At 40.6% G+C, this 17,328-nt stretch overlaps 1 protein-coding gene across 1 annotated transcript in view; it reads left to right on the top strand.

Annotated features, from left to right (window-relative positions):
- Positions 1-17,328, top strand: part of LOC122558555 (diacylglycerol O-acyltransferase 1-like) — a 175,656-nt gene that overhangs the window by 132,884 nt on the left and 25,444 nt on the right. The gene's annotated exons all lie outside the window — the stretch shown is intronic.

The raw sequence follows: 17,328 nt of genomic DNA, 5'->3' as shown, positions 1-17,328 counted from the left end.
CCCTCTGAAGAGTATCCCACCGAGACCCATTCCTCCACCCTAGCCTGTAACCCTGCAATTCCTGTGGCTAATGCACTTAAACTTCATATCCCTGAACACTATGGGCAATTTAGTATGGCTAATTCACCTAACATGCACGTCTTTGGACTGTGGAAGGAAACCGGAGCACCCGGCAGAAACACACAGCAGACATGGGAATAACCTGTAAGCAGACAGTTGCCTGAGGTTGGAATCAAACCCAGGTCCCTGGTACTGTGAGGCAGCAGTGCTAATGACTGAGCGATCACTTGACAGGCATCTTTGGTATGAGAAAGTTCCACCAATACCTTTATGGATGTAAATTTGTAATAGTAACAGACTATAAACCCCTGCTAGGGCTACTTAAAGAGGACAGGGCCATGCCACCCATAGCTTCAGGTTGAATTCAGCGGTTTGCTCTCATTCTAAGTGTGTACAATTACAAGTTGGGACACTGGGAGGCCAAGTAACAAATGCGGATGCCTTGAGCTCCCTCCCTGTAGCAGATATACTACCATTGGTGCCACCACTGAAAGAGTCCATTTCTGATTTTAAACTTTCTGGACACCCTTCCATTCACCATTGACAATGTTAGACTGCAGACACATGAAGATTCTGTTCTGGCAAAACTAAAATAGCTGATGGTGATGGGAAAACAAAAGGGCCTATGGGGAGCAAGAGAAATTGTCCTGAGCAAAGATCACCGTTAGATACTAGCAGGACTCCACCAGAGTCATTCAGGGGTTTCTGAAATAAAGATATTGGCGAGAAGTTATGTCTGATGGCCAAGACTGGATACTGATGTAACTGCATTGGTGGGGCAATGTCCAGAGTGCCACAAGAACAAATATTACCATCAGCAGCTCCCCACATTCGTGTTAATGGCTGAGTAAACCCTGGAGTAGGTTACAAATCAAATATGTTGGTCTTTACAAGGGCTGTATGTTTTTAGTCATTGCCATTTAGTCATTAGCCCATTCAAAGTGGTTGGACATCCATAGAGTTAATTCGTCAAGAAGACTCCACACTAAGTTAAATCTGATCTTCCTGGACAGGGGGCGGAGGAGAATGAAATAGCATCTGGAACACTAATGCCAGTCACAAGACTCTGCTAAGTGAGAGAGACACTTTACTTCAGAGTGCAATGTTTGGTGTTGAAACCATGGAAATGGCACTGCGTGGGTAAAAGGCATGGTCAACGCGAGGTCAGGTCCCTTGATGTACAAAGTTCGGATAAGAGACAGTCCTGAAATCTGTAGCCTCGCAAACGGAATAGGAGCAAAACATACCCAGCCTCTCAGAACATCCTTCTGCCTAGCCTCAAAGAAACCTCTGAGGATGAGATGGACATGGCAATGTCACAGCCATTACCACCTGAAGAAGATGAATTTCCTCCAAGATGCTTTGGGCGCAGGAGACAGGCTACAGGCTACATTCCGCTAGTATCTGAGGCCAAGATAGAGGAACCAGACCTGGTGCGAAAATGCCCCTGAAGATGCTATAGTAAAAAGAACAGGCCTACATCCCAATACTTAGAGGGGTAGAGATGTAGTGATTAGAATTCGGTCAGCCAGGAGGACCTCATAGAATATGAGCTCCCTGATTGGGGCTGTTAACCTGGTCCAATCAGGAAGTTCTGGGTGATAGATATAAACCGGAGTGTGGGACTCTTCAGGATCTGGGCCCGCAAGCTTTGTAGTTGTTGTTGGTATGCAGACTCGAGACAGCAAAAGAGTCCCACTAGATCTGAACTAAGAGATCTGGCCAGCGTCCAGGAGAGTACACATCCTGGAAAGTCCCACAGGAACATTTAAATGCTTAGCAATATCCAAGTCAGAACCAATCAAAGTTATCTTCTGGTTAACCAGTCACTGAGTTCTGATGGAGGTTCAAACCTGCACAGCCTTTTCAGAGATTGCAGAACTAGTCTTTAACAAAATTCACTCTGAACCCCAATCCTGAAGCTTGTGCAAGACATTGGCGAGACTGCGATCCTTCACCGGGGAACCTGTACAGATTGAGGCAAAACTTTGGTCTCTTATAAGAAGCAGCTGGGTCAGTTGCCACTGATTGTGGTAAAAGACTTCAGACCAAGCTTGGTGGGGAAAAAAAGATGGTTGGGAAAGATTCAACTTGATAAAAGAAAAAAAAATAAACCGGAGTGTCAAGGGTTCTGCTGTCTCCGGGTGCCAGTTCTGAGCTAGCTGGTTCAATGTCATGTTCTATACATGTGTAAATAAAGATTGACTTGGTGACAGGATACTGGCCTTGGTGGAGTTATTTCAGCTTGTAATCCTTTTTTTCATAAAACTGTTCACTTCAGTGCATTTATTAAGACCAGTCAGCTGACCTATTTGCATACAGCACCCTGTATGACCAGGGATGGGGTGTAACCTTCCCAGGCCCTGAACAATGTGGGTTTATGGCAAGAAAAAATTGGGAAAAATGGGCGAGAGGTGAAGCAATACCTTTCATGATGTCAGGACTAAAAAGTCAACCAATCCAAGAAATCAAAACAAGATTCTTGCTGGTGAGCAAAGGGAGGCCTATAATGGGGATTAACATTCATTATCACTCTCATTGCAACTTAATCTCACCTCATTAATATGCAGTCTTCCAATTTCCCCATTTATGGGATAAGAACTAGATGTTACAAATTTTCGACATGAATGTTTAAGCAGGTACCTGGCATCTCTAGTTTGCCACTTGCACCTTCAGACCTCCAATATGGACATCCAGCAGCAACATCTATATCCATTCCATGGGCAGCACCTGCATGCACCCTATACCCAAAGACATTGGCATCCAATATAGACGTGATGGTACAGAGAACACCGAACGGAGAATTCACTACAAGGGTATACAGGAAAGCCACACACACAGACCAAGTCCTAAACTATGAAAGTAACCACCACAACACACACAAACGAAGCTGCATCAGGACACTATTCAAAAGGGCCACAACACACTGCAGTACACCAGAACTGCAAAAAGAAGAAGAGGAACACCTATACAAGGTATTCGCCAAAAACGGATACCCGCGCAACTTCAACAAAAAACCAATGTAGTGTACAAAATCCCATGCAAGAACTGCACTAAACACTATATAGGACAAACAGGAAGACAGCTGACAATCCGCATACATGAACATCAACTAGCCACGAAACGACACGACCAGCTATCCTTAGTAGCCACACACGCAGACAACAAGCAACATGAATTCGACTGGGACAACACTACTATCATAGGGCAAGCCAGACAGAGAACAGCCAGGGAATTCCTAGAGGCATGGCATTCATCCACAAACTCCATCAACAAACACATCGACCTGGACCCAATATACCAACCACTACAGCGGACAGCTGAAACTGACAACCGGAAGCGGCAGGGACAGACTACTATAAACACCGGAGGAAACATCAAAGAAGCGCTTCGCAGGAGGCTCCCAAGCACTGATGATGTCGCCTAGCCAGGGGACGAAATGTTTGCAACAAAAACTGTGAACCTATATGGCTAGATCCCTCAGTATGTTGATGCTACAAAGGGTTCTGCCATTTACTGCACACTTCCCTTCAAATGTTTGGATTCATACCTGAAATGAGCAAGTTAAGTACTTCTTCTTCAATTTTGACAATGTGAGGTCCTTCAAAAACATCATTAAATGGACACTGATAAATGAAGCTGAATTATTACAAATAATTAGATTATAGCTACAGGTAAATGGGTATGTACCATTGGAATTAATACTCCTTATAGAGGTGAAGCATAAGATCATGAGAGGCTTGGTTAGGGTGAATGCACTAAATCTTTGTCCCAGAGTTGCAAATCGAGGACGAGTGGACATTAGTTTAAGGTTAAGGAGAAAAAATAAAAGGGAACCTGAGGGGCAACCTTTTTACACAGGGGTTGGCACAGAATGAATTGAGGCAGGTACATTAACAATATTTAAAAGGCATTTGGACAAATGCATGGATAGGAAAGGTTCAGAAGGATATGGGCCAAGTGCAGGGAAATGGGGTTAGAGTGGATGGACATTTTGGTCAGGCATGGACCAGTTTGGGCCAAAGGGCCTGCCTATGTGCTGTTGGACAATGTGACTCTAAATGTTAAAACTCACTTACTATGACATGTCACCTATGCTGTCTGTGAGCCCTCAGGAACTCATTTTTTCCTTCCAGCTGTATCTGAGTACAGTCATGGATTCTGCAACTGCACGAGATGCTGAAACTCGGTGGGAATGCTGTCCAGAGTAAAGTCTACCAATGACGTAGACTTTCTAGAAAGGAGACTATTGGCTATGGAGGTTTTGTCATGTGACCCAAGGAGCATTTGTGGCTACAGGGTTCAGATTTGTGTCCTGCATAGATGCAGCTGCACCTTTCTTTGGTCTTAATTCCCACAGGGTTGATGGTGGCAGGCAAGGTGGAGGTAAAAGGTCCAAGCAACTCTGGAGTGACTTGAGAAGCAATTTCTGGGGTGCATATTTGGCTCTGTCTTTGTCTTGGTGCCTACTGGCACCACCCTGTCTCCTTGTAATGAAGGGACACCTGGAATGAGGTCACGTTTCTTCATCCTTTGTTGCCCCAATGGCTGAAGTGATGGAATGCAGGTTGTTATACATCTGCAGCAGATTAGTCATCGAGTCCATGCTTCTTACAATCTTATACATTTAATAAGACCCCCCCATCGCCTCAGTCTCCTATGCTCTAAGGAAAAAAAGACTTAACTTGTCCAATCTCTCCCTATAACTCAGTTCTGCCAACATCTTTGTAAATTTCTTCTGCACTCTTTCCAGTTTAATAACATCCTTTCTATAGCAAGGTGACCAAAACTGAACACAATATGCCAAGTGCGGCCTCACCAACGTCCTGTACAACTGCAACATAATTTCCCAACTTCTATACTCAGTGCCCTGACAGATGAAGGCCAGTGTGCCAAAAGCCTTCTTCACTGACCTGTCTACATGTGACTCCTCTTTCAGAAAATCGTGCACCTGAACTCCATGGTCTCTCTGCTTGTGCATTTGTCTGAAGTTCTGAATTGCCAATACCATGGGGTCCTCGCCTGTGTGAGACTGACCAGGTGCTTGGTCTCCAGCAGTTCTCTGAGTGCCAGTGACCTGTAATGTTTCTTTCTTGACCAGATGCAGAGACATGGCAGTGATGGATTGACCAGCAGGTGCTCTGGACTTTACTCTGGACAGCATTCCACCAAGTTTCAGCATCCCAGCTGTTTGGTGGAGCAGGGGATATCTTGCATGGCTGCCCTCTTAACTGCTGAGACCATGGATATACCGTTCGTACCTACAGGAGACAAAAGAGAGGAAGTGTCACCAAAGAGTAGATGTTAATGATAATAATAGATTCACAGTGGGGGTAATGGGAGAGTCAGCACAAGAATGGGGACTGCCTCTATTGGCTAGTTTCTTGTATAATGGAAGAAAGAGAGGGATTTAGTGAGTTGAAAGTGGCATAGTTGTTAGTGCTGGTGCAGGTAGGGGAAAGATGAAGTGTTACATTTGAGCAGGCAATGCAGATTTAACTATATAGATGGTTTGGGGAGCTGAGCTAGTGAAGAAAGGTGTACCATGGTCGAGCATGAGCCTTGCTGGATGCTGGGATAGCATGTAAAATAGCAGAGAACAGATGGTTACACTTACCCTGGAAAAGAAGAGAAGTCACTGATGTTCTTCTTACGCTGCTGAGTGTTTGTCCACACTGTGGAGACTGCACTCAACTCAGTGGCTTTTCTACTGGTCTTGGGAATACCTGAAACCAGGATGCCAATTTCCCCTTGTCTGCTACTTGTGGGGTGTAAATCGCTAAGCTGGGTGGATCCAGGCTGCTAATACTTGACTGAGTGTGTAGTGGTCTTTTGAATATGTCATCACTGCGAGAGAAGTCAGTATATCCTGGCATTGCTGAGTACTTCCAGCGAAAGCAAGTGTTAGCATTGGACAGGAGGGTATCATAAGGATGTGATAACTAATCATTAAGCCAAGTTTGAGATGATCACATGAGAAAATCCTAATGAGGCCTAATGAGAAGAATCCCTCAATGAACTTTGATGACCACTGACACTCAGCAGATTTCTGGTAAAGTTCATATCCATATACAGTGATTGTTTAATGCAATATCCTAAGAAAATTAGGAAGGCTAAGGATGAAAACAGGTCATTGACCTGTTTATCCCTCTATTATTCAGCTGTCCCAGTTTAAAAATGCTCTAAGTACTGTAAATACCTAGATGTCTACTACCTTGCTTAGCACATAATCCTACATTAAGCAATTTATCTGGTATGACTAGTTTCAGCTTTATTTCAACATAGCATTTAGTTGTATACTTTGTCTTAACCATTCAATATTTTATATATATCAATCTTTTTGTTTGTCATGACTGTAGAAGGTGAGGTTTTTAAACATCTCCAAGCCATTCTGCAATTATACTGACTTACTTCAATGCTTGCAATTTAGTTGATGGCATAATAATCGAAATCACCTTGCATCACACCAGGGTCATATGCTGTCTTTTATATTTAATATTTATGAATGGTCTTTATTTCAATGATGTGAGCCTGATAACAACTTAAAACAGATCTTTTTGATTGAAGTTAAATCTAAGTAAAATTTTTAGTTTATTTTTTTCACAGAAAATGTTTTAAAATAAAATGAATTTTCACAATTTAAAAGACTACGAGTTTAAAAACATGTGTTAAGGCTGGAATGAGACTGATCTTGGGATATCACAACTCATACCATTTTAGAGTAACATGTTGAGAGTCCATTACACAAAGATATTAAGTAATTCATCAGCTTTCATCTAAGGTAACCAACCAGTATGTACACTTATGCAAAAGGCCACATATTTTTCTATTTTGTGACTATAACACAAATTGGAAGTGTATTGCTTCTTAACTGAAGGACCAGAAATGTTTTGCAACTTGAAAATTAATTGCTACGCATTTTTGAACTATGCAATACAATGTTGTTTTTGATGCAGTGAGGGAGGGAATCTAAGACTTGAGTGGCATCAAGAGTCTTTTGAAGTTAGGAAATTCTGTCTGACAAAAGCCCTCTGGCTGAGGTATAAGTGTCAGGTCGGCAGAGAGAATAAAAAGTCTGCAACTGAAAGCATCCATCTCTTTATTCTGTCACTCTCTTGGGAAAAAGATAGGAAGCAAAGAAAATTTATAGGAATAAGTTCAAACAAGAAAAGACTATCGATTCAAAGAGGAGAAAGTGAGGTCTGCAGATGCTGGAGATCAAAGTTGAAACTTTATTGCTGGAACAGCACAGCAGGTCAGGCAGCATCCAGGGAACAGGAGATTCGACGTTTCGGGCACAGGCCCTTCTTCATTCCTGAAGAAGGGCCTGTGCCCGAAACGTCGAATCTCCTGTTCCCTGGATGCTGCCTGACCTGCTGTGCTGTTCCAGCAATAAAGTTTCAACTATCGATTCAAAAACAACCATTATCCTACAGACAGCAGTGTGTCATTGGTGTCACAAGTCAAAAGGACAATGTGATTTCATTTAACCAATCTTTGGAATCTGGCCCTTCAATCCTCAGAATTCCATTTGCCTTATCTATATTCTTTCCCCATCCATAGTACCTGTGTTAAACCATGTATCTTGGGTTTGTCTTAATTTATTTAGTTTGTTCATTTGGGCTCTTTAAAGAGTATAGTTTAAGTTCCATAGCAGCAGATTAGCAATACTTTCTTTTATAGGCTTTTTGTTATAGTTGTGTGTTACAATAAATAGTTATTTTTCTGTCACTAACAAAATCTGATGTCGATTTTCCTTAATATCGGTCATGCAGGCAAATTGATCATTTTGTGGTCACATTGGAATTTTTTACATTGTAGAATGACTTGTAGAAAAGTGGGATACTATTACCGTCAAAGTCTTCCCAGTTAAGTCATAATTCCTAATGTGGCAAGCGCAACTTATTCATGAGGACACCATCGCGAATCCTGGAATTGATGTGAATGGAAGAAGCAGGACCATAAGACCATAGGAAGACATTTGGTAACAGTCAGCTTTAAAACAAAACCCAATAAAGTGTTGGTTTATGCTTGGGGTGAAAAGGAAGTTGTGAGAGGTTTGCTTTTACAGATAAAAGTTATCAAGAAAGAAAGATAATATAATTGCAAAATCAAGATCCTACCCATAAATGTGATGGGTTATTTGGAAATAGGAGTGAAATTGAGCTATGTAAGTAAATGAGTTTTGAGAAGATTTGTAAGTAAAGTTTTCTGACTCTAATCTTGGAAATTGAAATCAAATGTCTTAACAAAACAATAAATTACATTTTAGAAAGGAATTGGTCATTTGGTTAGTTGAACTTGTTTCACTATTCAGCTAAACCAAGTCTGATTATCCACCATCCTGCACTACCTCCATATTATATCATTAGTTTCTAGAAGTCTATCAATTTCTGGTTTGAACATGCCATGTAACTGATCTCCAACAGTAGTCTGCAGCTGACATTCATGGCTAATTTTATTTGTCATGGGCATGTTGAACAGAGCGTAAACAGAGCGTAATTGTTGATGGGAATCTGGAGGTCCTTTTGGATGTGAGTGCTACCCATGGAATGTGCCCTGAGATGTTAGTGACTGATGGAGGTCAGAAGAAACAGGCAGCAAGCTGAAGGAGCTAGATGACTGTTCCCACTTTCATGTCGACAATTGTTGCTGACTATTTCCAACCTGGCAGGTGGGAGAATAGGCAGCTGCATATCAATGAGGCAAGTTGATATAATAATGAGGATGTCAATGCATGCAAATAGACTTTTTACTGCTAACTAGCAAGAATCTTGTCTTGCTGTTCAGCATTTCGTTGAAAAATGGAACATTTTGCTGTCAATGACTGGAAGCTGCTCTTCACTGCCAATCTCATGTGTTTCTCCCAAATATGTGAAAGCCCACATTGCTTAGTGTCTGGGAAGATTCCATCTAATTTAACCATTGTAGGTTGTGGTTAAAAAGAAGGTGGCTCATTAATGTCCTTTAGGGAATAAAATCTGCCAATGTTATGTGATCTAGCCAGCATGTCTTAGAGTCATAGTAATGTACAGCACGGAAACAGACCCTTCGGTCCAAATCATCCATGTCGACCAGCTATCCCAACCCAATCTAATACCACCTGCCAGCACCCGGCCCATATCCCTCCAAATCCTTCCTGTTCATATACCCATCCAGATGCCTTTTAAATGGTACAATTGTACTAACCTCCACCACTTCGTCTGGCAGCTCCATTCCATCTACCACCCTCTGAATGAAAAGGTTGCCTCTTAGGTCTCTTTTATATCATTCCCTTCTCACCCTAAACCCATGCCCTCTAGTTCTGGAGTCCCCCACCCCAGGGAGAAGACGTTGTCTATTTATCCTATCCATGCCCCTCATGATTTTATAAACCTCTATAAGGTCACCCGTCAGCCTCCGAGATTCCAGGGAAAATAGCCCCACCCTATTCAACCTCTCCCTATAGCTCAAATCCTCCAACCCTGGTAATATTCTTGTCAATTTTTTCTGAACCCTCTCAAGTTTCACAAATTCTTTCCGATAGGAAAGAGACCAGAATTGCATGCAATATTCCAACAGTGATTCCAGACTCACAGCAATATGGTTGATTCTTAATTGCCTAACAAGCCACTCAGTTCAAAGGCAATTAGGGATGCCGAATAAAAGCTTCCCCAACCATCGACACCCACAACCCATGAATGAACACAAAAATAGAATGAACTTCCCTCCACTGCAATTCCAGAAAACACATTCCAAATTCAAATCACTCTTTGTATGAAAATATTTTTTTCTCACCTTGCATTTGTTCTTTTGCAAAATGCTTTTAAACTGTGACCTTTGTTTCTCAATCTTCTACAAGGAGGAACGTTTTCCAAATCTCTTATACTTTTGAAAACTTCCGTCAGGTCTACTCTCAGCATTCTGTTCTCTAAGGAAAACATTCTAAACTTCTCAGATCTGTCCTCATGACTGAAGTTTCTCCACCCTGGAACCATTTTCATGAACCTTTTTCTGCACTATGTCCAATACATGAGAATAATGCTGGAGAAATAAAAAATGAGAATAAGGAAATGGCAGAAGAGTTGAATATGTATTTTACAATCGGTCTTCACTGTAGAGGATACTAATAGCCTTCCAAAAATAATACACAGTCAAGCAAAAAGAGGGAGAGGAAGTAAATGTAATTAACAATGATTAAAGAAAGTGCTAGGGAAACTAATAGAGCTAAAAGCCATTAAGTCTCTTAGACCTGATGGGATGTATCCCAGGATATTAAAGGAAGATACAGAGATATTAGATATATTGGTAGTAATCCTCCAAAAATCCTTAGGTTCTGAGAATTGGAAAACTGCCAATGTAACACCTTCATTCAAAAAGGGAAGTAGACAGAAAAAGGAAGTATAGGCCAGCTTAACATGTTCTGGATGTAGGTTTGCTCGCTGAGCTGGAAGGTTCATTTCCAGATGTTTCATCACCCTACTACGTAATATCTTCAGTGGGCCTCCAGGTGAAGCACTATTGATAATTCCTGCTTTCTATTTATATGTTTGGGTTTCTTTGGGTTGGTCATGTCATTTTCTGTGGTGACATCATTTCCAGTGGTGATGTTATTTCCTGTTCTTTTCCTCAGGGGGTGGAAGATGGGGTCTAACTCGATGTGTTTGTTGCTAGAGTTCCAGTTTGAATGTCATGCTTCTAGGAATTCTCGTGCTTGTCTCTGTTTGGCTTGTCCTAGGATGGATGTGTTGTCCCAGTCGAAGTGTGTCCTTCCTCATCTGTATGTAAGGATACTAGTGAGGGAGGGTCATGTCGTTTTGTGGCTAGTTGATATTCATGTATCCTGGTGGCTAGTTTTCTGCCTGCTTGTCCAATGTAGTGTTTGTTACAGTCCTTGCACAGTATTTGTTTTGTAAATAACATTAGTTTTGCAGAAGTATTTTGCAAACAACAAGCAAAACTAATGTTATTTACAAAATACCATGCAAGGAGTGTAACAAACACTACATTGGACAAACAGGCAGAAAACTAGCCACCAGGATACATGAACATCAACTAGCCACAAAACGACATGACCCGCTCTCACTAGTATCTTTACGTACAGTTGAAGAAGGACACCACTTCAACTGGGACAACACACCCATTCCAGGACAAGCCAAACAGAGACACGCAATAGAATTTCCAGAAGCATGGCATTCCCACCGGAACTCAATCAACAAACACATCGAGTTAGACCCCATCTACCACCCTCTGCGAAAAAGAACAGGAAATGATGTCACCACAGGAAATGATATCACCAACCCAAAGAAACCCAAACATTTGATAGAAAGCAGGTATTATCAACAGTGCTTCGCCCAGAGGCCCACTGAAGATGTTACCCAGTAGGGTGATGAAACGTCTGGAAATGAACCTTCCAGCTCAGCGAGCAAACCTACATCCAGAACCCCAACCTGAGCTACAAATCTTCTCAAAACTCGCTAAGCTTAACATGTTATTGGGAAAATACAGGGATCTGTTACAAAGGATGTATTAATGTATTACATATTTTTAGAAATATGTAATACATTAATACACAGGTTCTTGAAGGGGAAAATACGCCTGATAAATTTATTAGAATTTCAAGTAATGTAGTTAAAGGGGAACAGTGGATGTAATATATTTGATTTTCCAGAGGCATTTCCTAAAGGACATTAGGCTACTTAATAAGAACCCATGTACTGGCGGTAGTACATTAGCATAGGTGGAAAATTAGCTAATTCATAGAAGACAGAGAGTTGGGATAAGGGGTGCGTTTTCAGAATGGCAACCTGTAACTAGCGGAGTACCACAGGGATCAGTGCTGAGGCAATAATTATGTACAATTGATGATTTGGATTTGGGAAGTGGATGCACTATAGGTAGGAAAGCAAATTGTGAGGAGGCACAAAGAGTCTGTAGAGGGATATAGACAGGTTAAGTGTGTGGCCAAAAAAACTTGGCAGTTGGAATATGTGAAAATGTAAAGTTATGTACTTTGGCAGGAAAAATAGTGGAGCTGAATATTACTTAAGTGGAGAAAGACTGTGTAAGGCTATAGAGATACTTTTGCATAAATCACAAAATGCTTGCATACAAGTTCAGCAGCTGATAAGAAGGCAAATTAAATGCTGAGCTTTATTTCAAAAAGAAAATACAAGTGAGGTACCAGAGAATTGAAGATCTGCAAACATTTTACCATTATTTGAAAAGTTATGAGGGATGGGCCAAAAAACTATACACCAGTCAATCTAACCTTGATGTGGGACAATCACAAGAATCAACACTGAGGGATTGGAATAATTGTTACTTGAAAAGTCATGATTAGTCAGGAATAAACAGCATTCTCTTGCTAAGAGTAGGTTCTGTGGACCAGACTAAACCCCCTCGAAATATATTAACAAGATAGCTCAGACATAACTGTTTCTTATTTTAAAGGCATTCCGGATGCAATTTGATTGGTCAAATTACCAATCCCGAAGCAAAACACACTTCATTGATACACCAAATAGTTAAAATACAACAAATGAAAGAAGGGGAATAACAATTCTATTGGAAAACTTAACAGAACAATAGATTTAACAGTAACTGTTTCAATATAGAAACATCCCATTAACACACCCTAGGCAAAGGCAAATTCAGTAAAATAGATTGGCTCACAAGCAATTCTAGCAGCAAGAAGAGAACCCCAGCTTTTAGCTATAGTAATGAGAGGAAAAACAGCTTCCACATCCAGCTTGAAAGACCCCAGCAGCTGTGACCAAAAAAACTAAAAATAAATTGCCTGGTTCTGTGGGAGCTTGACCCCAATTCAGGCTGTTTCTATTGTTCCAACTTAAAAAAAAACACCAAGGTCTCACAAGCTCACAAGGTCTATTTGGATTCAAATAGACAGCTCACCACTTGTGTCTTAAAACCTCTCTTCAAAAAAATCCAGGACAAAATACATCTCTTAAAAGCTGTAGCATTGTCACACCTCCACACTTAAAAAAAAAACTTCAATGAACAAAGCTCATTTTTAAAAACCTTTAGTCCTATATTAGTATACCAGAATACATATACATGACAGTGACTCAATGCATGCAAACATTCACTACAACCGTTCATTTCAGTCCTTTTCTATCAGCCACAGAACACTTCTATCTTCTTTCATCATAGTCACAACAATGCATCAGCAGTAATGCTCTCTCATCCTGCCATCTGTATGATTTTCTAATTGAATGGCTGCAATAATAAACTCCATCGAAATAGTATGGATTTTTTATCTTAAAATTTTACAAAAACTTGAAGGGGTTTTAATCAATATATACAATTGTCTCAGCCACATTATTGGCAATATAAATATTGAAATGTTGCAATGCCAACACCAAACTCAAGGTCTCCTTCTCAATCATGGAATATTTTGGTTGATGTTTATTAAATGTTCTGGGAAAATATCCAATATGTCTTTCTATCTTCTAATTATCTTCTTGCACAAATACAATATGGATACATCACTTGTATTAATAGTCACCTTGAATAGCTTTGTGTGGTTAGGTGTGGCTAACACTGGGGCAATAGTCAACATTGCTTTCAGACTGTCAAATGCCTTCTGACATTCATTTGTCCACTGAACCTTTCTGCACTTCTTCAACATGTCAGTCAGTGGAGCAACCACACTGCTAAAATTAAGTACAAACTTTAGATAAAAGAACACTGAGTCCCAGGAATAACAGTACTTCCCTCTTCATCAATGGTATGGGAAATTCCCCAATAATCTTCGTTTTCACATTTCATGGGACCATCTTTCCATGTCCAGTGACATAGCCCAGGAACGTGACTTGGTTTTTGTGAACTCACTCTCAGCCAGATTTATCACCAAGCCTGTCTACCAAAATCAATCGAACAATTCTGATAGATGCTTCATGTTCCTTCCATGTGTGACTGAAAATCACCAGATCGTCAATGTACATCCACAGTTGGATCATCCCGAAATGACTTTATTGGCTAGTCTTTATTTGTGGCTGGCACAGTTTTCTTACCAGATGGCATGATTTTAAACTGGTACAAGGTAAAAACAATGACTGCAGATGCTGGAAACCAGATTCTGGATCAGTAGTGCTAGTAGAGCACAGCAATTCAGGCAGCATCCGTGGCATCACAAAGCTAAAACTTCCTCCACTGTTTTAGACACCTGCCTATATCCTCTGAGTAAAACTGAATTAGGAGTATAAGTTACTTGTCCCACCTTTTCAATACAGTCTTCCAGATGTGGAATAGGATTTAAATCAGATTTCATAATTGCATTGACTTTGCAATAGTCCACATATAATCGTTGGGTACCATCTGTGGGTTTTGGTAATATAAATATGGGTGAGCTGCATTCGCTACAACTCACTTCAATTATATTGTCTTTGGACATGTGTTTAATCTTTTATTGATTCGTGCCAACTTTTGAGTGTTAAATCTATAAGTGGAAATCTATAAATGCTTAATTGGAACTGCACTTCTGAGATCAGTATCATGCATAATTAGATTAGTATTTCCCAGCTTATTCCCATATATCTCCTTCCGTGATTGTAGAAACTCCATCAGGTCATTTTGATTTTCCTCTGGGAGGTAACTCAATAATTAATCCAAATTTTTGAGTTACCTCCCTCATTGTCTAATTTAATTTAAAGGAATGAACAATTCAGAATTATCTGAATTTGATTCTTCACTCTGTGTTGCAACCACTAATACATTCTCCTTTTGCTTACCTTACCTATCAAAATAACTTATGAGCATATTCACATGACACCCTCCAGGATGACAATACTGGTTTGGTTGAGTAAACAGAAAACTGGCAAATGGAAATAAATTGGAGAAATGCAAGGTTATGTATTTGGGAAGGGCAAACAAATCAAATTAATACACATACATGGATAATGAGAGGAGTAGGGCAGGTGAAATGTCATGGAGTATCCACGTACCTGAAGGTGTCAGGGCAGAGAGATAAAGGAAAGCATGAGAACTTTTCCTGCATTGGAAGAAGTATTGAATACAAAAGCAGTGAATACTGATTAGGTCATAGCTGGAGTTTTGTGTATAGTCATTGTTATTCGAAAATCATAACTGCTCGCAAGAGAGTACAGAGGACATTTACAAGAATGTTACCAGGGCTTGAAAACTGCAGTTCTGAAGAAAATGTGAGGATGTTTCAGGTGATTTCTTTAGAACAGAAGAGGTCGAGGGGTGACTTAATTGAATTATACAAAATAATGAGGGGCTTGGCCAGTGCGAACAGGTAAGGTCTGTTTTCCCTAGTAGAGAGGCTAATTACAAGGAGACACAGATTTAAGGTGATTATTCCTCAGTTTGACAAGCCCCTTCATTGGCTAGTATTTCTAAGGGGCTTTCCATGTCTTCTTCTGTGAAGCCATCCACAAAGAGTGCGATCTTATGTTTTTTTCAACCAAGTGCAACTCTAATTGAGTTTGGTAAAGTAAATTTTACCATAATGCAGAGCATCTTTTCTCACCATGTCTTACCAAATTCAAAACGTTAATTGCCATTTGAGCCGTCACAGTGAGAATCAAGCTCTATTTCCACACCATTTTACGAGGCTCCATTCCGACAGCAACCTGCTGCTCACTGGAGATCTCAGAATTGACTGGCATTCCTCTTACCAGCGCCACTGTTAAAACCATTGTACACATAGGCAGACACTGTTAGTCTAGAACTACCTTAACATTTGCCGCAGACATGGCTGACAGAGGGAAATCCTCGCTCCACTTTGCAGGCATGGTCCTGCATACCCTACTCAATGGGGTGGTACATGGGCAAGGCTTTCCCTTCCCCTGGATAAGCAGTAGAGACTACAACACAGACTATGCCATCCTTGTCCAAAATTGCCACCTCTGTTGAAGCAGTCTCAGGCTTCTGGAGGAATGTCCAGTACTGAAGGAAGAAGGTCAATGACCTTCAGCAATCCAAGGTTAGTACAATATCTCTCTCCAATGCCTCAACAAACTCTATTTCTGCTAATGCATCCATTTCTCACTAAGGATCACACTCTACCACTAATTCCTGTAACATCACACTTACCTACCCAAACGGCACCTGCACTAATGCTGCATACCCTCTGTGCTGACTACTCATTTACTCAGGAAACCTCCCATCACAATACAGTAACAGCTGTCCCACCCACTTTCCTCTTCTTTAATACTTGGTCGTCTCTCATACGAGGAAACCAGCCCACATTAGGGCAGAAAAACTCAAGACAGGTATTGTGCTGCCCATGATACAGCTCCTCATCATTTTGAGCAGAGGATACCCCTGTCTCTGACTGCCCTGAGTGGGGTCTGGTTTGGTATTGAAGGCTATGATGACTTACAGTGCTGGGATTCCCTGACAGAAGCTATTCCTATTAACTGGACTGAGGCCAGACATTGTTTCTATGGTACCTGGCACAGCATGACATTAGTAATATAGATGAAGGAGCAAAGCACAAAAAGGCAAAGCAAAGATGCTGTGAGCATTCAGGTATGCTCACAATGAACGCTAAGGCAGTGACTGAAGAGGTCCAGCCCAATCCAGTTTGTGAGATGTGTGTATGTCCCTGAGCACAAAGTGTCTTTGCTGCAGCTTTACAGTGATAGTATAATAGACACACATTTGTCCGACTAATCTTTTGCTTTTCAAATACCAAAAGAAGCTTTTACTCTCTGCTTTTATGTGTTTAGCTAGTTTGCATTCATATTCCATTTATTTATTAGCTTCTTGGTCATATTATGCTGGGCTCCAAATCCTCAGACCTATCACTTTTTCTGGCATCCTTTTAAGACAATTCCTTTGCTCTAATGCGATCTTTAACTTCTTTATTAGCTATAGTAGGAAACACCTTTAACATAGTTAAACACCCCAAGGCAATTCAATCTACTTAATGAAGAATTATAAAACAAATTTTGACGGGATACGCATGCAGCTTCACGCTACGAAATATATTTTCATTCAGATTCACAATCAGTGAAGAAATATGTTTGAGGGTATTTTTTTAAAAATACAATATCTAGTTCAGTTCACAAGGGATTCTATTGTGCCTTGACTGGCACTGTTGAATATTTAAATATTGAATAATATGACCATAGTCCTTTGTTGTATGCTCTGAGTCTGCATCTCACCTGTAGTAGATTTGCTACCGTTATCTCCTTTAAGTCTAGGGATCTATAGGGTTTGCTTCATCTAATATGATAGAGGCAATTATGTGCTAATTTAACTAGAAGAGTTTCTTACACAAAACAAGAAATAGTTAGT

Source organism: Chiloscyllium plagiosum, chromosome 17 (assembly GCF_004010195.1).
Source record: "Chiloscyllium plagiosum isolate BGI_BamShark_2017 chromosome 17, ASM401019v2, whole genome shotgun sequence".
In the NCBI taxonomy this organism is placed as follows: Eukaryota; Metazoa; Chordata; class Chondrichthyes; order Orectolobiformes; family Hemiscylliidae; genus Chiloscyllium; species Chiloscyllium plagiosum.
Note: the sequence above shows the minus strand (reverse complement) of the source record. Positions and strands in the feature narration are given on the sequence as shown.